The sequence below is a fragment of the Ornithorhynchus anatinus genome, chromosome 8, assembly GCF_004115215.2.
Source record: "Ornithorhynchus anatinus isolate Pmale09 chromosome 8, mOrnAna1.pri.v4, whole genome shotgun sequence".
Taxonomy (NCBI): Eukaryota; Metazoa; Chordata; class Mammalia; order Monotremata; family Ornithorhynchidae; genus Ornithorhynchus; species Ornithorhynchus anatinus.
The window spans coordinates 11337609-11363008 of record NC_041735.1 but is presented as its reverse complement, the minus strand read 5'-3'; the positions used below and the strand labels follow the sequence as shown (position 1 = coordinate 11363008).

The window sequence follows — 25400 nt, the reverse complement described above, 5'->3', positions numbered from 1 at the left end:
TTGTTGGGAACTGCTTTTACTTGAGGAATCTACTGATGTTAAAGCTCATTAATTGTATCAAGCAAACTCTGCATTCATTTCCTAGAGCAGATCACAGTTTCTTTGTCACTTTTTGCTGAAACAAAAGAAACAAAATGGAGTTTTCAGGGAGAAGCTGCATAGATAATTTTTTGGCTTTCAAAACTGATGGCAGCATTAAAGATGCTTCATAAAGATTATAGCAATTGAATTTCAAGTCTTCAGTTAGGTAAAAGTTACAATAGCTTCTCTGAACGAGTGAGAGGAGCTGAAAAATGAAGTGAAAAATCAGAAAGAAATATTTAGCATGCATTGTGTCATTATGTTGTACTTTTATTCTGGAAATATTTTTGAACTCTCCCCAGTAAGTGCTCAATAAATAACACTGATTGATTAATCAAAGAAGGCATTTCTTTCAATCACTTTTTACTTTGAACAATGTAGTGTTCATGATGGAAAAAGTCTATTGGGCCTGGTTAAGAAAAGGAATGCTCCATTTGCTCCTATAATTCAAACCAAATCAGTTAAAAGAGTGAAAAATATAACTCAGGCCCTCCTGCCAAAATGGAAAGCCTCATAGCAACCATGTTGTCACATCACCTGATGGGGGGCTCATTGGGAAACCATTTCCTCTCTGTTTTCCAGTCAATTGTCCTCATTTTTTCAGAAGGGCAATTTCTTGGTCCTCCAAATTTATCTTTGTCACTTGGGCCAGATGTGAAATTGTGCTGAAGTGCTGAGCCCACAGTTTCCCTAGCTTTGTAAATGTCGGTGGTGTTAGAGACCAGAAAAGATGTTGTGAATGGGGTATTGGGTCTCTGAATAATTCTTTGTCAATAAATCTCTAATTAGGAGTAGACATGTCAAGGTGGAAGAAAGCCCTACAAATGTATCCATCTAATCAATAGAATAACCTATTGAAAGTAAAATGCACAAATTGGCAACATTTGCACCTGTAGGAAAATTAATCTAATGCTCTAAGCATCATATTTCTTTATCTTTCTCTCCAAAATGGCCTGTCCTTTCATAAAAAAGATGTTTAATTTTATATGTTTTGGAGCAGTTTGCGTTCTGTCATGGGATTTGAAAAGTCTTCATTTACCTTTCAGTAATGATGTTCACTGAAATTCATTATGCAAATATCTTGTAGTAGAATGGAGACAATATTCTTCCCACCTGGAGGAGAAGGTTAAATCACTTGGTTTCAATAACAGTATTAACTTAACCCCACTCTCTGAAAGTAAATAATTTACCGGCTTGCTAGTGAGCTATCTCAAGAACTTTTGCCAGAATGTTTTCAAATTTTGAGACTATAGCCCATCTTTTTAAAATTTATTTACTATTGATCTTTTTTTTTTTAAAAAAAAAAAGGCCAGAATTTATTCACAGGTAAGTTTCAGATGACTGCACAGAGAACAAGGAATAAGAAAAATTTTTTTTTAAAGGTTTAGATTATGCACATATGTTCCTGAAAACAGACCATGAATTCTGTTCTAACTGTACTGTTAGGCATTGTTCTGAGCACTGGGGTGGATAAAGTAAATCAGGTTGGAAAGATAAGGATATGAACAAGAATAAGAATACTTTCAGCCAGTCTTAAATGCTTAGAAAATAATATTTCCTATCGTCTTCCACATTACATTCTATCTTGAAACCTCCCATCTTGAAACCAAATGCCTGACAGATTTCTTCATCTCCAGAATATTATTTTCAACCTCCTGGTTACATTTACAATTTTCCTTATTGCTTTACAATAAATAAAATAAGCAAGGAACCTGCCAGACTTTTTCATTTGATAGGAAGAAGAAAGAATGTACCTAAAGCCAAAGGTAATCATTGTACCAATCATTATATGTACATGTTAATTTCTAAGATAAGGTCAAAGTAGTTCTTTTTTGGGCTTCAGATACCTGTCTATTTGATATGACAGCCAAAGAACAGATTATACATTTTCTTTGTCTTCTGCCTGAGTGCAATGCCCACCCGAGATCAATGATTGTTTTAGGGCTTTCAATCATACCCTTCAGAGATGTCTTGTGATTCTCTTATAACTTGTTTGAATTTTACCTAGTTGCTCAATTGGTATTGCTTGATGCACAGTTGACCTGATGATGTTGCTAGTACTTTTAAAGAACAGATTTCCCTCGGTGAAAATCAGTATTCCAGCCACAGTAAGGCGAACCATTTCACAAGAGATTATTTTTTACTTATGACTCAAAAACATTCCTGAGGGGGAAAAAAGAGTTGCATTTGGAAGAGACAGAATGTAGAAACTTGAAAATAAATTTCCAATTCTAAGCATGTCCTGTTCACCTAATGTGAATCAACAACATTTATTTGGGCATATCTGGGATGAGGTAAACATCTGGCCTCTGTATGCATATATGCTGGAGGCAGCATTGCCTAGTGGAAAGAACATGGGCATGGGAGTCAGAGGGCCTGGGTTCTAATCCTGGCTCCTCCATATACTTATCACTACTATCCCTATGTGACTACCATAGACGAGTCACAACTTTTCCATGCCTCAGTTCCCTCATATACAAAATGGAGATTTAATACCTGCTCTTCATCCTACTTAAAGACTGTGAGCCCCAGGTAGGATTTCATTATCTTATATCTACTCCAGGGCTTAGTAGAGTGCCTGACCTATAGTAAGAGCTTAAATATCACAATTATTTTTGGGCCCAACAATGCTCAGCAAAACCCAATTTCCTTTACATAAATTCCAAACTCACTGTGAAGTCCACGGAAAGCCAGCTCAGAGACGGATGATTAGTGGTGGAACAAGGAGACTCATAGTACTACCTGTCCATCTGGAGAATTATGAAAGATCTGGTAAAAAATTGGCTTCTTTGTTATAGCTGGAAATGCCATGGCTGGGTTTTTTTTTTAAAAAAAAAAAAAAATGGCAATCATCCTTGAATTGTTATCTTCCCTACTCTGGTGACAGGTAAGAGCTCTGTGCCCTTGGTTTACTTTCAAAGTGGTCCCTAATAACAACCAAATCACCTCTAAAGGCTGGTAGAAAAGAATTCAATCGAAGTGAGAAACTTTAAAAGATGTTTTGTTCTGTGGTGGAAAAAACTGCACTGCTGTTCAGAGACATACCTAAAAAATCAGCATCATGTCATTTCAAGGTAATGCGATCAACATTGGGAACCATAAATCATCAATGACATTTTTAATGTGATTAATTATACCTTGCTGTTTGAGGATTTTTGGTATTTTGAGTGTATGCAGAACCAATTGAAAAATGCCATGAAAGGAATCTGTTACATGTTGTGCCTGTTTAATAGGGGAACTGGATGGAAATGCAAATCGATTTTTCTCTCAGCATTGCTGATGTCAGGAACAATAGTGAAGGATAAAAAAGTCTGGTATCTATCCATAGCATAATTAGCTCCACTGTCCCCAACACCTATATTCATTACTTAAAATACATTGATCAATCAATTGGTGTTTATTGAGCACTTACCATGTGCAGAGCTGTACTAAATGATTGGGAGAGTATAATAGAGTTGGTAGACACAGTGTTATGGAGGTTTCTATACTTTATTGATGCAGTACTGTTAATTCCTGAAAGAGCATATACTTGGTCACAAGTGCCTGGAAATGTGATTTTAGTTCCCTCCTCTCCTTTTCCTACAAAGTTTGTGGTGATCACAAACTGCCCAATTATTTTGTAGAGAAGCGTTGTGAAACATTGACAATCCTTGAAATTCCTTTGATACATTGGTTGTCAGATTTGGAGACCTCCTGAAAAATTCTAGCAGAAAATCTTGGTGCTATAAAATCAAGGGTGACTGTTAGTGCCCTAGATGACATATTTTTTTAAAGACAAATATGACATTTAGAAAGATGAGGAGTTGAAATCTCTTTCTTCTATCCATAGGCAGTGTTTCCCTTCTCCAGCAAAAATCTCCTTTTAGTAAATTTTTAAAAATCAGCTTTCTTTACATAATCACGGCTAGAAAGTGCGGACTCTATAAATTATGCATCACTGAAGAACTACTACTCTACTGAGTCATTTAGGGATCGTTAGCTGATCTTCTTACAGGTCTGTTGTTGGAAGCCTCCAATGCTAATCAGGTTCACTGGCTAGCTTCTCTTCTCCTATGACTCTAGGCAGGTCTCCCTACCAAAGGGAAAAGGGAGATGAAAGGAATGTATGAGGCAATTAACTGGGGAGGTCGGGATTTTGTTGGTTTAATTCCCCAGTTCTCCAGGTTGCTTGCTGTGGTGACCTTGGACCAGTCAGTTAACTTCTCTGTGCTTCAGTTTCCTCATCTATAAAATGGGGTTAAACCTCCTCCCTCTGTCTTAAACTCTGAGCCCCATGTGGGGCAGGGACTGTGGGAATCTTATTGATTTGGATCTATCCTAGAGCATTTACTGGGGTGAGTTCTTAATAAATACAACCGTTATTATTACTTTGGTTATTTCAGCAAAATGGTGGAGGTTTGTTTGAATTTGAGAACTATTGTCTATACCACTGTTTCACTTATACTGTAGACATAACCTGTGAAAATTCAGCCTCCTCTAGTGTTAGCTAAGTGTTTTCATTCCACCTTTAGGAACAGATGGAATAGGGCCCTTCAGTTCAGTCAGTCGATCACATTTATTGAGTACTTACTGTGTGCAGAGCACTTTACTAAGCACTTGGGACAGTACAATATAATATATATAACAATATAGCAGACATTTAATATCATGCTCCCAAATACAGATTTTCAGTAGTGCATTATCACTTAAGAGCTTAAAAAGGAAATATTACTCCACAGATCAACATGATAAAAATAGAAGGAAAGCTTGCAAGTTTGTTTTTTTTCCTGAAGTAATTGTTCCATATATTTCTAGTAAAATACTCTCAAGAATTCTTGAATCCATAAATTTCACATAGAACTTCAACCAAAGAATACAAAAATGTCAATACCAATTTGATATTCCTTCAATAAATAAGAGCTTGGGAGAGTACAATAGAATTAGTAGATGAACCCTGACCAAAAAGAGCTTACAGTCCAGAAGAGGAGATGGATATTAATATAAATTACAGGATATAATTATGTCAGCATTTGACAGTGTTTTTTTTTTCCAGATCCCTATCATGATAGCGACCAGGAAAAAAGATACCTCTCAAGAGACCCTAAATGTCTTGGAAGGGGTCATTCACCTTTAAGGTTTAGAAGGTAACTTCCAATTTCTTGCCATCTCTAATGTCAAAATAAGATTCATTGTAATGTAGGATAGCAGTCATTTCATTAACTTTGTCCTTGGAAATATTGCTCTGGTGGCTTTAAAAATGAAATGCAATAAAATAAACATGTAACATAATGCCACTGTTTACTGAATAGACAGATCCTTGCCTATCTGATATGCCCCAGTTAATAAAGAACCACTGTTTTGAATACAAATAAGATATTCACCTGGAAAAATGAACAGTGTTCTTTCATCTCTGGACTTTAAAAACTTAATAATGATGGTATTAGTTAAGCATTTTCTCTGTGCCAAGCACTGTTCTAAAAGCAGGGGTAGATACAAGCTGATCAGGTTGTGTCACATGGGGCTCACAGGCTTAATCCCCATTTTACAGATGAGGTAACTGAGACACGAAGAAGTTAAGTGACTATCCCAAAGTCACACAGCTGATAAGTGGCGGAATCGAGATTAGAACCCATGACCGCTGACTCCCAAGCCCCTGTTCTTTCCACTAAGCTACGCTGCTTCTCACTTGAGATGAGGCTTTTGGGGTTGAAATGTAAACATGAGTAAACAATCGTCTTTGTTCACAATTATATTCCCCGAGCTGCAAAGGCATGAAGCACCCAAACTTTTTTGTGAATCACTGATGCCAGGCAAGTTCTTAAACAAATTTCAGGAATTCATTGCCACTGTTAAATCTGCTGTTATAAAACTCCCTTAGCATGTCCTTAATGGGCACACACTGTCCACAGGTCTTCAACCTGCTGATTAACAGCTTCCTAGTGAATTCCTGCCAAACACCCCTGATTTCTGCTCACGTTAGCCCTCTAAAATGACTTAACTTGGTTCTAGAGTTCCTCATCCACTTCTCAGTTTTCTAAGATTTTCAACAGGGAGAAACATATCTGGGCTATTATTATAACTCACTTGTTCACTTCCATAGAGAGCATGCAAAATAATGAAATTTCACCCTTGATGTACTGCATCTTTGTTTACATTACCTGAAATTCTAAAGAAGTTAAGATCCATACCTATTCTTTGGTTCTCAGAAAAGGGAGACAGAGGAGCAAGTACCAATATTTGAATTTCAGTCATGACTTGTGTACTTAATTTTACATTTACATATATTCCATATCTAAAAAAAATCAAAATAATTGGCCAAAATGCATTTTTACAAGTGTGAATGAAGCATTCCATTTCAAAATTGATTGCCATTAAGAATAAATCTAGCACCCCTTCTCAACAACTATTGCAATCTATTAGAGACTTTTTCAGGTGTTCCGTCACTCTAAAATATATTAAAATGTTCAAGTTTATCTTATGTTCTTAAATAGTAAATGAGTTCAATCTATTGGTCAAACTTCAGGCTAAATCATTCATTTAAAAGGACTTTATACCCTGCCTTTTTTTTTCCTGCCAGACTGTGGAAAATATAATGGACCACTGAAAATTAAACTATTCCCATACAATTCTCATTTAAAGGGAAAAGACAAAATAAGTTCATAAAATCCACTAAAATATAGATTTGCTATTTTTTTTTTCCTCATTCTTTGTACAAGTAGTCAATATTTGTTTAAGGTCTGTTAGGTCTTTTTACTCTTGTATTTTCAGTCACCCAGGACACTGTTTCCTCACAGTAGGCCTTCAGTAAATCCCATTGGTGAAGATTTTAAAGTATGTAATTCTAGTAAATTCCATTATTCAGATGGGTCCTGATATGGTTGTAACCACTGGATTCTTCTTGGTTTATTTCTGTTTAATTTGTTCCAACCATACCTTTGGTTATATGTGAACGTAGGCTTGGAGAGCATTTCTTTGGTAGAAAATCATGAGTGACTCTGCTTCAAGCATGACATTCCTAATTATCTCAGAGAACACATTAACTTAAAGAGACTATCATACCTTCCACTTTTTTTTAATCTCTTTTCTCTGACATCCCTTCATAAATAGTGACACAGACAATCAGGAAAGGGTCTGTGGTTTGGGGAGGGGGAAAAAGAGTGGGACAGTGCACTTGATCAATGTCACTACCAGTGTCAAGAGATGGTCATTACTGCCCAGCAGATTTATTGCTTAGGTCAAAGCAAATTACTTTCTCTTTCCTCCAGCTCCGGCTGCCTATGTTTTTAATCTCTCCTCCGCTTTCCCTCTTTCTTTCTCAGGGTCTAGGTTTGAGTGCCTTTGACTTTTATAGGAGATTCCTGGGAAGGTTGGCATCAGGAAATTGCAAGCTAATTGGCAAAATAATGTGATTATTGAATTATTGGAGATGAAAAGATTCTAGCAGTCATTTGCTCCATGATATTGTCTTGGGGTAATGTTGGGGGCCAAAGTTTTGGATAGATGGGAGATTACAGAAATTTCTGCAGAGCACAAAGATCCTATTTTGCCCTAAGTAAACCTTCATTGTGTCTAAGTTATTTTAACTTTGCCTGCAACCTGTCTTGGTGGAACCTGTCTTGGTGGAAAGACAAATTTGCCACTGGACTCCTGTGTGACCTTGGGCAAGTCACTTTCTGAACCTCGTTTTCCATCTCTGTAAAATGGGGAGAAGATAGGTTGTAAGCCCTCTGTGGGACAGAGACTGGTCTCAATTTCATAACGTTATATATAACAACTCTTAGCATATGCTTAGCAAATAGTAGTGTTTAATAAATGCCATCATCATTATATTTATTTTCCCTTGTTCAAGCATGTTGGCCAGGAAGAAGAATTGGCCATAATTCTTAGCAAGATAGCTTGTTAGTCATGAGGACCATGTGAAGCCGTTTCTCAGCCGTCTGACATTCATTTCCATTCTTTTCCTCCAGCTCTTTGATCAGTCTTTTGCTCTCTGAACCATCTCTAAGTGGCCTCATCATCTCTCAGTTTTTGTTACACTTATGACCACAGAACTGATGCTGAATATAGAAATGCTACTTACTCACTCACAGTTGTTTTTCTGAAAATAGACCCCAGTATGGTGCCTTTTATAGCCCCAGGGCATTTTTAGCTGTGGTCCACTCTGACCACTGAAATTTTGCTTCTGCTTGACTCAAACCTGGTCAACAACAAAGAATAACCTAATATAGGTCATGCATAATCCAATACAATTGCCTGTCACCCTGGGAAAAGTGGAACAGATTAAATTATTTTCAGAAAAAACAGAAACTCCCTGCGTCTTCCATTGACATTGTTGATGTGATAATGAGCAGAAAACTTTCTTTTAGTAAGTACCATGATATAAGGTCAGACATTTGAATTTCTCCTAGAAAATAGTGGCAAAGTGGCTTTCCCCCCTCAAGATCTCTTGGAAGTACACAAGACAATGGTTTTAACAACTGTTCTTTCTGAAAGTATAAATATAATTCAGTACACTCTCCAAGTGCTTCCAGGAGAAAACACAAAGCTAATGGCTTAAGTGCCCATCATCAGCTGGCGAAAACCTGCTGTTGCTTTACAAAATTCAGACTGCAGGAGAAGAAAGTCTTTCTTGTTTGCCTGTTCAAAAACATTTTTCTCCTTCCAACATTATAAAAAGACAGAGGTATTTTAGGAGGTATAATCTATGGGATATTTCAATACTAAAAAGAATAATTTTAAGATGGGAAGCATTTTGTTAAAGCCCAGAACACTTTACATGAATCCTTATAGAAGCGAAATAAGACCTCATTTCTTTTCCTTCTTATTTTACTTTTAAAACTTTTGGAGAATATTTTAAAGCACTTTTCTAAAATGAACCAGAGCATCTGTCTAGATCTCCTTATCACTAATTCTTATTAATATTTTAGAGACATATTAAAAAGGTTCCTTTTATGAAATTCCATTTGTAACCCTAAATTTGGAGAATAAAAGCAAGGACCACGTGGGGGAAAGAGTCTTTTGAGGCTTGAGGTCCTGGCTTTAGGTACATTTTCATTTTTTACTAAGGTCAAGGAAGAGTGCCCAATAATGGTGAATAATTTCTATTTTAAATATATTAGAAATTTCACTTTGAAGCAATCCATTAGTCAGTGGAATTTCTTTAAGTGCTTAGAGTGTGCAGAGCACTGTACTAAACACTTGGAAAAGTACACCTCAACAGAATTGGTACACATGGAACTAAATATTATCACTCCCATCCTGGAAATCTCCACAGCATCATCTAGTTGGCCATACAAAGTACAGTGTGATGATAGTTAAAAATATTCCAGGAGTCAGTATATCTTTTTTATGGTATTTATTAAGCTCTTACCATGAGCCAGGCACTGTACCAATCATTTATTAATTCAATGGTATGCAGTGTACTCTATTAAGCCTTAGAGACAGGTAAAAGGCTGATCACTCAAACACTGTCCTAGGCCCTCAGGGGGCTCAATGAAAAAAAAATGTAAGAATAAAGGGGAAGGGGTCATTAGTAACAGATAAATAAGGGGATTGTAGTAATAAAAAAAACAGTGTGCCCAAAATGCTATCAGAGGTGGCAGAAGTAGAAGGTCAGGGTTTGTTGTTTTTTTCCTGGAAAGAGAGACAAATAGCTGCTGAAGAGAGAAGCCAATATTTCTGTTACTCAGGGAGAGGAAACTCCATGAATTAGGGCTATGATATTGGCCTGGATGCCAGCTGAGAGCTATTGGTGGTCTTCTTTTCCTCTCTTCAAGAATGCCAGACAACAGGAGAGAAGATAAATCGAGCAAGCACAAAACACCACTGCACAATCGAGCATCCTGACTATAAATCCCCAATTTCTAGAAAGCACATTCTCATTTTGTACTATGCATTCTGGTGTGGACCAAGCACATTCTGTCTTATAGGTAATATGGTACAAAGTTAACTCTCGGCAAAACATCATACTGAAATTTTGCTCTATCTGGCTTCTAGTATTACACAACCAGTTTTCAGATCAGATTGATTACGTAATATGTTAAAGTTTATTGAAGTGCAAAGGAATTATAACAGTTTTGCCAACTTTACCTTCCAGGCCCAGAGGAGGCAAGAGCAACAGATTCAGAGAGAATCTTTCCAGATTCTCAAGCTAGTCATTTTCACTCAGCAGCCGATAGAGTGTAAACACTAAAGTGCAGCTCCCCTCCTACTGGATTTAGTCAGGGGTTGCAAAACAGCACTAGTGGACCCACAAAATGTGTTTGGCAAAGACCCAATTAGGTGGCCAGAGAGGTTGGCATGTGAGTCTCCTCAGTTTCCCCTCTGTCATGTCCCCATCTGAGGCTCTGCTGCAGAGAAAGTAAATTGAGAGTCACTCTGGGGAGCCCCTGAGACATATTGTGCTCAAGGCAAAGAGGGGTTTATGAGGTAGGTGACTTCGGCAGCTCACAAATTTGCTATGACATGATAGTAACTCTGTTCACCAGGAGAAGCAGCATGGCTTAGTGGAAAGAGTATGGGTTTGGGAGTCAGAGGTTGTGGGTTCTAATCCAGTCTGTGTGGCTTTGGGCAAGTGCCTCAGTTACCTCATCTGTAAAATGGGGATGAAGCCTGTGAGCCCCACTTGGAACAACCTGATAACTTTTCAACTACCCCAGCACTTAGAACAGTGCTTGGCACACAGTAAGCACTTAAATACCATCATTGTTATTATTATTATTTGGAAGTAGCGTGGCCTATTGGAAAGAGCACAGGCCTGGGAGTTAGGAGACCTGGGTTCTAATCCCAGCTCCAGTGGCACTTCTCTGCTGGTGTGACCTGCTGGGCAGGTCACTTAACCTCTCTGTGCCTCTATTTCCTCATCTGTAAAATGGGCAAATACCTGTTCTCTGTCCTATTTAGATTTTGAGCCCCATATGGGATAGGGACTGTGTCTGACCAGATTGTTTTGCACCTACCTCAGGATTTAGTGCAGTGCTTAGCATATAGGAAGTGTTTAACAAAAAATGTTTTTATATTTTATTGTTATACAAGTTCTTACACACACATTTAAGTTTATAAAGAGTTTTTCATACTTAGGAAAATTGCCTTTAATTGCATGTTATGCTGGTTTATTCTCTCTAACTGTATGCTCTTCAAATTCAGGATCCTGGTGTTATTTTACTGTTATAATCTTTCTGACATAATACTACACCCAGGTTCAACTAAACTCCTTCATTAAAAGGAGAGGTCAAACAAAACAAAACAACTTGTGTGGTTGAACACTTGGTTTTCCAATGTTGTGAAATGCTATATCCAAACAGACATGCACTGTTGTGTTACTCTTTCCTAATCCTCAACAATATCCTTGCCAAAATGCCTAGTGAAAACACACATTATGGCAGAACTGAGAGTAAATGGCTTGTTTTGTATATCAGGTTTTTCCAAGATTGAATTCCACCATGAAATCCTATCACTGATGAATGCAAATTTTTGATTGGGATAACAATTGTCTTCTTAGATTAAAAGCTGTGGGACCAAATGGATAGAGCACAGGTCTGGGAATCAGAAGGACCTGGGTTCTAATTCCTGCTTAACCACTTGTCTGTTGTGTGATGTTAGGCCAGTTGCTTAACTTCTCTGGGCATCAGTTACCTCATCTCTAAAATGGGGATTAAGACTGTGAGCCCCATGTGGGACAGGGACAATTTCCAACCTGATTAGCTGGTTTCTACCCCAGTACTTGATGCATAGAAAGCACTTAAATATCATTATAACAGCTGCCAGGTTCATGATTCTGTAACACCTAATGTAGATGAACACTTCTTCCATTTACAATTGATGGCTGACTTTCCAAATTCTAGAAATTTGTCTCAGACTAGTCACAGAAGTTAAACAGAGGAGATTGTTTTACCTTTCTTTTTCCCCATTATGACAATGCCGATCAGTTCATTTTTCATATATGCTTCGCAGCAGGCCACCAGAACATGTGTCAGCTGATTCAGCAGAACTCAGTCTGGCTCAATGAATAGAAAACATCTTTCCTAGTCCCTTGAAGCAATAAAAAGTGGAAAAGTAGTCATTCATCTGACCGAGTAGTTTTTCACTAGTTTTCACTACTAATGGCTTTAGTTTGATAGTTTCAAAGATTTCCCATGTGTTTGTAGGAATCATGTTCATTCACAGTGTATTTTCATCATTTCTAAAGATAAAAACTAAGCAGAAGCTTATGTAGTCCTCATCCAAACTATTGTATTTTTTCCAGGCACTAATTTTCTGGCAATTATGCATAGCAAGGGTATTCATAGTCTTGCGTAAGACTGTAAGAGTCATTAGAACAGGGATGGTATCTATTCTTTAAAATAATTTCCATATGCCACCTGTAGGCATTTAATAATATTTAGGGCTTTTTAAAAAGAGCCAGAGTCAAAACTATGAATAAACAGAATTAAACTCTAATGTTGGTATCCAGGTTCAAGACTGTCTTCATTGTAAGTCATGTACTGTTAGTGTAAACCTGTAGTGGAAATGGAAGCTATATTGAACTTCGCATTACTTTAAGAAATTTAAACAATTAATGGGCAGATTGTATATGGATCTTTGGGGCCATTTTTGAAAGTGGTGGGGAAATTTGCTAACATATGATAAAGTAATCATAGTTAAGATGAAGGTACAGAGATGAATCTATAAAGGGATTAGTAAATTAAGTCTCCTTCCCAACTCCAACACCACCTAGAGTGGCCAACTCCTTTCCCGCCTCTCCTCTGTCACCGAATCCTGTTGGTTCAACCTTCACAGCATCGTTAAAATCTGTCCTCTCTTCTTCAAATGGCTACCTCATTAATCCAAGCACTTATCCTATCCTATATTGATTATTTCATCAGCCTCCTTGCTGACCTCTGTCAGCATCCTGTCTCTCTCCAATCCAGTCCAAACTTCATTCTGCTGACTGGATGAGTTTTCTTCAAGACTGTACAGTCCATGTTTCCCCAATCCTCAAGAACCTTCACTGGTTGCCCACTCACCTCTGAAGCACCTCTCCTTTCACTTCCTTAAGCTTCCTGATTTCCAGCCTGCACACTCCGTTCCTCTAATGCCAACCTATCCACTGTACCTCTAGCTTTCTCTCTAACAATCCCTCACCCACATCCTGCCTCTGGCCCGGATTGCCCTTCCTCTTGATATCCAAAGGATGATCACTCCTCCCCATCTTCAAAGCACATCTCCCTCTCTGACTAAGCCCTCTTTTCTGCTTCTCCCACTCCCTTCTGTGTCACCCTTTCACCTGGATTTTCACCTTTTATTCATGCCTCCCTTAGCCCCATAGAACTTATGTACCAATTCAAAATTTATTTACTTACATTAATGCCTCTCTCCCCCTTTAGAATGTAAATTAGCTTTGGGCAGGGAATGTGTCTATCAACTCCATTATATAATAATCTCCCAAGAGATGATTTCTGTGCTCTGCACATAGTAAGCACTCAAATGATTGATTATCCTGTATCTATCCCAATTCTTAGCAGCATGCTTGGCACATAGTGAGAACTTAATACCACCATGATTTACTTAATTAGGGAGATGAGAAATAAAATCAGTTTTGATAAAAGTGAAATGTACCATGGTCAGTCAAACACCAAATCCAAAACCATATCCCAGTAGGGCCCTCCCCAGAGTGGGATCTCTAACCTCTTGGACGCATGGAGTTTGGTCTAATACTGAGATCTGATGAAGACATGGGCTAATATACTCTCCTGGTTAGATCTGGAGGAAGCGAAAAGGGGAATGGAGCACTCTGGGATAAAACAGAGGAGGGTTAAAAACCATCTTACCTTATCCATTGTAGATCACTCATTGAATCCATCTGGGTTAAATGTACAGCTCTCATATTTTTAGAGGGCTAACACTAGGTCAGATGGCATGATGAGGATGAAAAACACAATAAGTTTTTCTTTTGGAAAATATGCCTATTAGGTTGTTTTGAGTGAAGTTGAAAGTCAGTGGTCCCTCAATTTAACCCTGCTATTGAGAGTACAGGTAGATTTTAAATTAATCAAAGTGTGCAGAGCACTGTATTTGGGAGAGCATGATACGACCTAGTTAGAGTTCAGCTTCCCTGCCCATCAGAAGCTTAAAGTTAAGAAGAGGTTGAGAAATTCACTACTCGTAAAAATTTACTTGTTATAAATCTATGTCAAAGGTTAATTGTCATTTACAGAGATTTCTCTGTTCTATCTTTGGATGTGTCCCATAAAATCATGCCTAAGGATAAACCTACTTCATATTAATCAAGAATAAAACTCTTCAACTAAATGCCTATTTCTAGTGAAATGTGCTACATAAACACAACCCTCAGTGATTCTTTTTCTACATTAATTCATGTCTTAAATTTCGTATGACTCCTGTACAAGTCTCTAAGGCCATGTCTACTGAGGCAAGAGAAAGAGGAGAGTTGAGCAATTATCCAGTGACTTTGATCAACAATGACAGGCAACCTGGATAATTTAGGTCCCAAATCCCCTCTTTTCCCTCAAAAACAGGTGTTTCTGGAGCTGGATTATCTAGGTAATTGTATCAATTCTCCAAATCACATAAGCTTTGCAAAGTTGCAAGGGGGGTGAAAATGGATTTAGAGAAAGCTGAGGAATATCTCCAGGGTTTCCCAAGTGTGCCATGTAAGGTACAAGACATTCATCAGGAAATGACTCGTGACAGAACAGGGACTTCAGTCTCAAATTCAACTGAAGTATTTTACTTTTTGGTGTGAATAATGAATGCCCAGTGTCTGCATCTAAAGACCCCATCTACAAAGCTCCAAGTGGACATGGGGTAACAACCTGATAATTCAATCCATGTAGGTAGCAAAACTGGATATTCCAGACCAAAAGAAACTCTGGATTTGACTTCTCTCATTCGGCTGTTCATTAATAACATTTATTTCCCCAATTTTTAAATATGATCAAATATGGTCCCAGTTCAACCAAGGAACTAGTACCATTAGAGGAGATACAGAATATTTCAAGAAGGGACATTACCAAGGAGAGTTTTCCTATAGTAAGGGAAAATATGGTAGCACTTAATGTTCAACTGATCTGCTTATTTTATGTCTCTTACACACTACCACCAAAACTTGTTTTTTCTCTACTCCCGCACCTTGATGTTAGAGCCATTTGTTACAACATTTCATCATGGAAAAGCACATATAGACTTTTAATTGCAGAAGGGATTTGTACTGGATCAATTTTAATAAATCAAAACAACATCTGCAAATGTTTGCTCCTAAAGTAGAAGGTTTAATGGAAACAACCAAAAAGCACAAAGCCATGATAATTACCAAAGATGAAGATGAAATGTTTTAAAAATGATGATTGTTGCCAAATACAGAATAGAAATCACCATCCTTTGAAAAAAGGAATCTGAGTTGTTTTGAGATATTGGATATCCTGATGCAAAACATGAAAGCTTTCAAAATAGAAAACAATTCTCTCCCAACACTTTATTCAATCAAAAAAACCTCTGAGGGTAAAAAGAAAATGTCAAATGCAATGTTCTTTAACTTTCTTATTCCAGGAAATCGGTGGCTCTGTCTCTAAATAAGGGCAGACAACCACTGCACCTGTGGAAAAGTTGGATGGGCTATTCATAAATCAGCACATAGGGAATTACAAATTTGTAGTAATTGGCTGAGAAAAACAAGTCCTTGGATACTGAATTCCACTCATTTAAATGATACCCCTTTCATAAGGAACAGCTACTCAAATAGATGAAATAAAAGACCAAGAGCTCGAGTTTGTATCAAGGGATAACAATGTGTGTCCTATTAAAAGTCTACTGAAAAATAGAAGGAAAGTGGTAGTCATATGAAGGGCTAATAGTTTGTTAACTCTTGGAATTATGTGCTGCCTATGTGTATCAAAGAATTCAGGTAGAAAGAAGAATTGGTATATTTGAGATTGGGCCTACACAAGGCAAATGTTTCCCAAGAGTACTATTCTGTGTATTAACAACAACAACAAGGATTCTCTAATTCTCTAATGATGAGTTCACATTATTGTGGTATTTATGTGCATACTATGTGGCAGGCACTTTACTAAACACTGGGATAGATCTAAGATTACTGGGTTGGATACAATCCCTGTTCCATATGGGGCTCCAAAGAATGTTTTTCTTCCTTCCCACTATTTGTTTTGGCACCCAAAGGACAGGGAGCTTTTCCAGAAAACTACCAGGAAGAAACCTAAAGTTTAGCACCACTCAAAATTGTAAGTGATCATGGCAACTAACTCCACTGTATTGAATGCTCTCAAATGCCTAGTACAACACTCTACACAAAGATCTTAAAAAGTACCAATGAGTGATTTATGGATTGATCAAAGTGGAACTTGCCCATATGTTAAAATATTTCACCACATATACTCATCTTTTAGACTGTGAGCCCGTTGTTGGGCAGGGATTGTCTCTGTTGCTGAATTGTACATTCCAAGTGCTTAGTACAGTGCTTTGCACACAGTAAGTGCTCAATAAATATGATTGAATGAATTGCCATTTGCTGATGCACAGATGCCACCAAACCTCTCAATACTGGTGAAAATGTAGAAGACTTTTCTTCACAAATTGATCACAGGTAAAGCAGCTGTATTGACAGCAAAATAAAATAGCTAACAGATTTCCCCACATGTAAGTTGCATTGGGAAAATCTGGCTCTCTCAAGCAACTAGAAGCTAGTCAGTGATCTAGATAGAATATGACATAAATTGGAAAAATTTACTAATAGCAGTAACACACTTATATTGTTGTTTGCAAATTAGGATGGTTGGTCCATATTGAAAGCAGTGAAATATTTGACCACTATGAATCTATTCCATTATTGGGCTAATTTAAAAATATAATTGCATCCCAATTAGCAAAACCCATCAGGTATCGGATTGAGAATGACCAGATGCATAGTTCTCAATGAAATAGAAACTGAATGTCTATAGGTGAAAGGGCAACTAACTTTGGTAAGATGACTTTAAAAGCTACAATTAGCTATTGTGAGTTCTTTTGGACAATTAACCTGTTTTATTTGTGAAGCTGACTTTCAATGTCAATATTATATGTATTGTGGCTATTTTGTGCACACATATATAAACACATTATTTTAAGCCTTGGAGGAACAATGCTAACGCTATTATTGAGATAGCACATTTATCAGCTGAGCATCTCTTCCCTGCAATATTAATGTGATGAGGGCAGAACATTAAGGTCTGTTTTGGTTTTCCTAACTACCTCTTGTTCATTTTGTACCATGAAGCTGTACTCGGGTCAGATTCAATTAGTTTATGAAACAGATACTCATTATAATTCAGAAATTAAATGTTATCTTTTACTCAAAATGGAAGATATACTTTGCTATTCTCTTCAACAAAGGCTTTATTGGCTTTTTTCTATTTCTTATTTAAAATTGAATAAAAAAATACCTCCATGTTTCAATTATCGCTCTTTTCAAGCATTAACATGCCAGTCCTAATGTTCTATTCAAACTCCAGAGGGGATTATTCATGTTGCATTAGTGATTGAGAAAGCACTTTCTACCCAAAAAGAAGTTTCAAGTCTAGAAGTCTGATTGTATTTCAAACAACAGTAATAATGATAATCATTTTCACCATCCCAGAACCTTTCTCCAGTGAACAAGGAAATGATTCCCACTTTACAGATTAAGTCGCTGAGATTGAGAGGTCCAGGCTGTTTCTACATTAGCATAGGAACGCAAAAGATTTACAAAATTAGCGAGAATAGTTCTATGTGGGTGTAGAAGATATTTGAAAAAAATATGATTCAGTCTTTGATGGCACTTCTTGTAAAATGCTTCCTAGGCTTCCTTAGTAATCTCCCTAAACTTTGAAGTTTTTGAATGGAGTACATTTCACTCTACGTGTTAGAACTACCTGAATTTCTTGCTTAGTTATACACAGTTCTTGAGTCTGGGGGCTGAGATTCCCCTCCATTTTTCAGGAATTCACCGCCTAACCAGCTGCTTCATGAACATTTGAAAAAAATTTTTCTTCTTCCATTATTATGCTGAAGGTTTCACTGAGAACAATATTTGAGAAAACCAACATGTCCTAGGCAATTTAAAACAACAACAGAATGACAAATGAATCATCTATGGCATCACCTTGGAATTCAAAATGTTATTTTCAGCAATCCTTCCTGTCATGATAAAAAAGAGTTAATACATCTGGAAGTAATCCCCATGCTCGATTTTGTGATGTGGAAGTGTCCTAATATCATTCCAAGGAAAACAAATGGCTCTCATGACTAAAGAATAAGAGTTCCTTCTACTTAACGCCTTTCAAAGAATATTATCTCCTCACTTCTACTCTGCTTCTAAGGCCCAAATTAAGCTATTGGGCAAAAGACAAAAAGAAGATAAGCCAAATATAAGGTAAACATCCAGAGTGACAGACATGATAGCCCATATATTGCACTTTGGACAACATCTTTCACTAGGACTTTGCCTTTTTCTCATTTTAATTGGAGATGGGGTAATAATAATAATAGTAATAATAATGATAATGGAATTGTTTACTAAACACTCATCACAACCTAAGAACTTTGCTAAGTACTTTGATACGTGTGCTTGATAATCAGAGTCCCTGACCCACATGCAGCTCACAGTCTAAGGAGAATAGAGTGACACACAACATTCTATTTTGTACACTTAAAGGACAAATATTCCCAGTCTTGAGTTTTGGTTATTTTTTTTGTGTGTTATTTAAAGTTCTTGGGAACCTTAACCATCTTAAAAGCTATTTGTTTTTAAAATACATTCAAGTCTCTTCAACTAGTCACTGAATGAAATTGGCAGGAAAGAGATATTGCCCTCAACTCTGGTAGGCTACCAGTTGCACAACTTTTCAACAGCAAACCCAGGAAGCCAAGTAAATGCCTAGAGGTTACTCCTCGAGGAATAATAAAAGGTTAAACAACAACTAAAATCTATGTCTTTGCTGACAGATTGCTTTGCAAAGAGCCCAACTTTCAAAACAGATAGCAGGCGGCTCCCACAGAATCAAGTCTGCTGTTAAAGCTCTCAGATTTCAGTCCTTTGAGAAATTCTGGACAGCAAGGATATTTTAATAAATTGAAAATGGGGGTTTAGTAATATGTAGTTCATAGCATAGTGGATAGAGCACGGGTGTCAGAAGGTCATGGGTTCTAATCCCAGCTCCACCACTTGTCTGCTGTGTGACCTTAGGCAAGTCACTTCATTTTTCTGTGCCGCCATTACTTCATCTGTAAAATGGGGATTGAGACTGTGATCCCCCCAAGGAACAGGGACTGTGTCCAACCCGATTAGCGGTACCTATCCCAGGACTTAGTACAGTGCTTGGCATATAGTAAGCACCTAAATACCCCAATTATTATTAGCAGTTTTTAAAATAGAAATGCTCTTCTTCCAGTGGAAAGAGTAATGTTCTGTGAAATCAGGAGACATGAGTTCCAGTACCAGCTGTCCCTGTACCTAGATCCTCCCCCTTACAGTGTATGACACTCTTGTCCCACTACTAGCTGATTGCCCTCTGTGCCCCCGATAGGATCTGGCAGGAATGAAAAAGTGGTACATTGGGCACATGACTAACACTAGAAATCATTTCCCCTCTGCAGGTTCTGAGAAAGTCAGACTTCAGGAACTATGCTTATCTATGATTCCATTTGGGACACTCCATCAACTGCTTTGAGATTGCCTATCAAAATTTAAGCAAATTGTATTTTTCTAAAGCTTGATAATGTTATATTGCTCCCAACAATAATTACATCTGTTAACCACTTTGTTGAAAGCCCACCATTTAATTATGCTAAGTCCTGGGGAAAAGCACAAGCATATTCATTCAAACATTTTCCCTGCTTCACAGGGTGTTTACAATCTAAAATAGAAAGAACCATTTTAGTTCTAAAATATCATGCTTCACATGTCTCTCTACCCCCCCAAAGCCTCCAAAACTTACCTATTTATCTTGGCATAAAACAGGAACTTGGCTTCAAGAGACTCTATCAGCTCTTTCTCTCCCTCTTCCCTGTTGATTCTCTTCTACTTCTTCAACTCACACTCTCTGCATCTCCCCAGTTCAACTTTTCATTCACTCTCTCACCTTCATCCTGGGTGGAAACTCGTTCCTCTTCAAATTTTACAAGCCCCAGCTCTTCCCATTTTCAAGTTTCATTGATATTTCATACCCTTCAGCTGGTTTTTCCCAATTAAATTTCTTGTCTCCAGGTCATATTTACCCTACTATCAGCTCAGCACTTTTGCACCCGCTTAGCATTTTTGTGTTTAATACCTCTGGTCAAACTTTCATAGGTATCAATTTATACACTCTATTTGAGCACTTTGTCCTCCTATCTTAAAATTTTTTTGTGTCTGTCTCCCCATTTAGATTATAAAATATTTGCAGACAGGGATTAAATCTCCTACTATACTCTTATCGGAGCAGCAGCCAGTGGTAAGCCCACAGGTGAGCCAAATTTCAAGGGGGAAATTTGGTTGTGAGCCTCAGAGTAGTCAAATTACATCAGCCCTCAGTAAATGCTATCGATTGATTGGATTGATAGGTATCCTGGGAGAACAACAGGATAAATGCAGTTCAAACAATAAGCCAGCAATATCAACATTAGTGCTAAAATGATTTGGTTAGTCTCTATCGAATTGTAAGCTCTTTTTGTAAAATACATTACACATACACAGCTGATTTGCAAGGCACCCAAACCAGGGTTTTCCCAGGGTTACCAGTTAGGATTTCATGAACTAAAGGAGTTCTTGATTTTCCTCTATGCAAGTGAAACTGTTTGACTCCCAAACTAATGCCTCATGGTTTGCATTCAGAAGGTGGGCTTAGTAGAAGGAGCAGAACTCCAGCACCATGAAGCGATTCCACTCCCTAAATGCCACCCTTTCTCTCACTGGGAGGTGTGTCACCTCTTCCAACTTGCTCTGGGTCCCACGCTGGACAAGAGGCTTACTCAGAACAGCTGTTCTAGACCCATCTATGACCATGAACATCTCAGATATGCTATCAATCCTCAAAGGTGCCCACAATAGTAAAAGTGGAATCTAGTGACCTCTTTTCTCTAACATCAATTGAATTGTTAAGAAATTTCCGGAAACCAGTTATGTAAATCGAGATTTTACACCTGTATTTAGACTTGGTTTCCATCTTCCTATATATTTGCCTTTGTAAATAATCCACTGAGGACTGTGACCTGGAACAAGAACTGTGACTTCCAAGTACTGCTGATCTATCTATTAAATGCTCTTAGCTCTTTTTTTTTTTAAAAAAAAAGGTATTTTTAAGTGCTTACTCTGTGCCAGGCACTGTACTAAGTAAGCACTGGGATAGAGAAAAGATAATTGGGTTGGAAATAGTCCCGATCCCACACAAGGATCACAGTCTTAATCTCCATTTTACAGATGAGGGAACTGAGACACAGAGAGGCTAAGTGGCTTGCCCAAGATCACACACAGCAGACAAGTGGCAGAATCGGAATTAGAACTCAGGTCCTTCTGATTCCCACGCCCATCCCCTATCCACTATATTTTAATAGCTCCCATTGTCTGTAACATTTTTATTTCTCATATGCTCATTCCTGCTTTCTATATGTCTGCCTTCACTCACACAGGTACTGTGTCTGAATTATGTATTTTGCATATAGTTGTCACACAAGACATACCACTAACAATCTGCTACTCTGTAGAAGCAAAAGGAAGATGGATATGACATTTTAAAACTGTGGCAAAATGTTTAAGATCATCTTAGAAAGATCAGAGTTTGTCAATAAAATAAAAAGATATTTTAATATTAGAAAATAATCATGTAGATGACAATGGCAAACCATTAGAAATGGTATCTAATGATGCTACATTTTGGCTCTTTGTAAGACCAAATACTCCAATAAATTTCCTAAAATAGGTAGCAGAATTGTGACACCTTTATCTAAAGCCCTTTAAAATGCAACTTAGAGTTATAGGAGACTAGGCTAATATGAAGCTGATCATACATAATAACATTTTGGATAATAATACTCTATCATCCTTTCCCTAAGAGTTATTTCTAAAAATTACCTAAAAAATTACTTTGGTATCCCCAGGAAATGATCCTTTCATTTCTGTCCACCATACATACGATTTTAACCTTAGAAATGTCATTGACATTTAGGAAGAAGAATGTACAGCATCAAATTTTCACTGAAGAAGCACCATAAGCCCATTCACAAAACCGAGGAGGAGGCTACTGAGCAAAGAAGAAAAATAAGAACTAAACCTGCTTCAGGTACTGAACAACCTCTCTCTGAACTCTTAGAATCCTGGGGTAATAAGTACGGGACTTGGCTAAAATTTCAGCAATATAATTTATTCATTCTTGCCCTTAATAGATTTCATTACTACATGACTCAGAGTATGGAGAAGGCCTTTGTATAGAGTTGTGTCTGCTTAAACAAGAAAGCCACTACTGCTGATAGATACCTGCGGGGATAAGAAAGAAAAATGTGTTATTATTATGGTATTTATTGAGCATTTCATGTGTGCTAAATGCTGATGAAGATTCATGATAATCGGATCAGTCAGTGTTCCTGTCCCACTTGGGGTTCACAGTCTAAGAGAAAAGAGCAGATATTTTATCCTATTTACCTTATTTTACAGGTGAAATAGAGGAACAGAGAGGCTAAGAAATTTGCTGAAGTTCACACAGCGTTTTAGTGGCAGAACTGGGATGAGAAGCCAGGTCTCATGGTTTTCAGTCCCAAATGCTTTTCGCTAGGCCTCTTACCACCTCTCAGGAAATCTCTATAAATTTTTCTCCTTTTCATAATTATGGATATTTTCTGTTTATGCTACTTAGGTTTATGCTCCTTTAAAACCCTGACAGAACAAGTGTTTTCAGGAGAAGGACGTGGGTCATAGGATTAGAGGCAGCTGAGAAATCAAGGAGGATTAGGATAGAGTGTAGTAGTTAACAGTAGTTAATTTACTTAAACATTGCAACTCATTAAAATGATGATGATTGTGATAATGAAAGGGATACAAAGGAGCATTAACAGGAAGCTGAATCTCATTTATCAGGAATGTTATTTTTTTAACTTTCCAGACTATACGATATTCGTAATATTGTTCCAGCGGGTTCTCAGTAAGTGTTAGTGACAAACTCTCACTATCATGGTACCTATTTTCCTTAATGTAAATACACTTTATGAGGAGACATTATATGAAGCAGCATGGAGTACTGGGGGTGGGAGTCAGAAGGTCATGGGATTTAGTCCTGGCTCTGCCCCTTGTCTGCTTTGTGGTCTTAACTTCTCTGTGCCTCAGTTACCTCATCTGTAAAATGGGATTAAGATGTGAGCCTCAAGGTGGAAAGAGATTGTGTCCAGCCCGATTTGCTTGTACCTACCCCAGCACTTAGTATAGAGCTTGGCACATAATAATGTTGGTATTTGTTAAGCGCTTACTATGTGCCAAGCACTGTTCTAACCACTGGGGGAGATACAGGGTAATCAGGTTGTCCCACCTGAGGCTCACAGTTAATCCCCATTTTACAGATGAGGTAACTGAGGCACAGAGAAGTTAATAATAATAATAATAATGTTGGTATTTATTAAGCGCTTACTATGTGCCGAGCACTGTTCTAAGCGCTGGGGTAGACACAGGGGAATCAGGTTGTCCCACGTGGGGCTCACAGTCTTAATCCCCATTTTACAGATGAGGGAACTGAGGCACCGAGAAGTTAAGTGACTTGCCCACAGTCACACAGCTGACAAGTGGCAGAGCAGGATTCGAACTCATGACCTCTGACTCCCAAACCCATGATCTTTCCACTGAGCCATGCTGCTTCTCTAGTAAGCGCTTAATAAATACCACAGTTATTCTTGTCATTATGATGATGATGATTAAAACACTCCCTGAGGTTTAATATCATAAAGATATCCTAGGCACCATTCAGTAGGATACTGAAGGAGGGGAGCTCCATTCCGTGCCTCCCCACGGAGGAAATTTATTCAAGGCAGAAGTTGTCATTTTTTGAAGTCAGAGACAGACAGGTTTAAGCCATCAATTTACTTGGAAAGTCTTTCAGCTTTGAAGCTAGCCAACAACTGGGATCCATCTGGCTTCCCCTGAATAGACTCATTTAGACTAATGGGGTGTGCTCAAGTTTTAGAACAGCTGTTGATATATCCTTGCCCAGACCTACCAACTACAACTTCCCAAGAATCTAGGATTGATTTTTTTTGGGGTGTGGGGGGGAATAAATAATTTGCAACAAATTCTATATTCTGGTAGAAATTTACCAATACTAATTTTACTTAATTTGGGCAAATACCAGGCTACTTATGAGAAGAAGGGATGCTAAGATATCTGTTTATAATCTGGTCCCTCAAATTCATCTGGGTCAGCCAATCCTGCTATCTATCAAGTAAGAGATCAAGCAAGGGTAAAGATAGTGGAATGCCCACATCTGATTCTTTGGGGATCAATTTATGAACTAAACCAGGCTGCCAGTGTTTCAAATGCTCATACTGAAGAACACCTAATTCTTGAATTAGGGGGCATATTGTGAAAATTCTGTTTACGCAAACTAAAATGAAAAATACCACCAGACAGAATCTCCACTTGCCTTTGAGTAATTATTGTATAATTGACAACACTAATTGGTTTCCTCTGGTGTGGTACTATTGAGCACAATTGTACCCAAGCACGATGCATAATAGCAGTACTTAAAATTACAGTTTAAAACTCTCTCCTCATATAGTTCCAAATAGTTTATAATTGCTCAGAGAGAACAGTTACGGTCAGGTACCAAAAACAGCTAAACACCTCTGGGTTATTTTTTGGATTTTGCTAAAGTGGTTTACTAAGAACAGATTGGAATTGGGGCACATTTGCAATACACCACCAGATGTTTGGGATATTTTTATCTTTATTCCCCTGTCAATTTTCACTTAAACAGTGTTGTTGTTTTATTGCAAAACAGTGCACTGTCGGTGTTAAATACATCAAAATTTACAAATAATAGTGTACAAAATGAATGAATTAATGAATATGACTTTCGCAGTATTATTTGTTTAAAATTCTATTATTCTGTGTCTAAATCTTTTCTGAGGGATTATTGAAAACTATATTAAAAATATATTTTCCAATAACTAAAAGCCCTATAAGTAGTACATAAGTGACTCTGCAGTTTACAAGCTATCATCCAAAAAAAAAACAAAACCCCTAGGCATTAAGATCTCCTTTAAGCCTATCCTTAAAAACATTTCCCAACCTGACCATTTTTCTAATTGCTTCTTTTTCTTGCTTGTTCATGGTTATCTCACTAAATGAGAGCTAC

General features: G+C 37.6%; 1 long non-coding RNA gene across 1 annotated transcript; it reads right to left on the bottom strand.

The window, feature by feature from the left end:
• On the bottom strand, nt 1-20203 carry LOC114813703. The gene is made up of 4 exons (XR_003761426.1): nt 20028-20203; nt 11954-12090; nt 1121-1194; nt 1-115 (listed from the first exon to the last, which is right to left on the bottom strand). It is a non-coding gene; the product is annotated as an uncharacterized LOC114813703 (long non-coding RNA).
• Nucleotides 20204-25400: the final 5197 nt, after the last annotated feature.